Genomic DNA, 240 nt, shown 5'->3' with positions numbered 1-240 from the left:
GCAACATAATGTAAATTTATTTTTTCTAAATATATATTATTTTTATTACAAGGACTATTTGAGTTAATGGGTATTGGAGTATAGAGCTTGGATTTATCCTGACGTTTTAGTGAAAATCTGTCACGGATTACGCCTTTAAGAAATCCACCTGAGAAAGGCAACTCTTTACCCTTCTAAATGGAATTCTATCATTGGATTAGCTCAAATTAACCATTTGATTATTAATATTAGTCATTTAAT

Source organism: Theobroma umbraticum, unplaced genomic scaffold (genome assembly GCF_002168275.2).
Source record: "Theobroma umbraticum cultivar Fairchild unplaced genomic scaffold, ASM216827v3 scaffold_523.0, whole genome shotgun sequence".
In the NCBI taxonomy this organism is placed as follows: domain Eukaryota; kingdom Viridiplantae; phylum Streptophyta; class Magnoliopsida; order Malvales; family Malvaceae; genus Theobroma; species Theobroma umbraticum.
Note: the sequence above shows the minus strand (reverse complement) of the source record.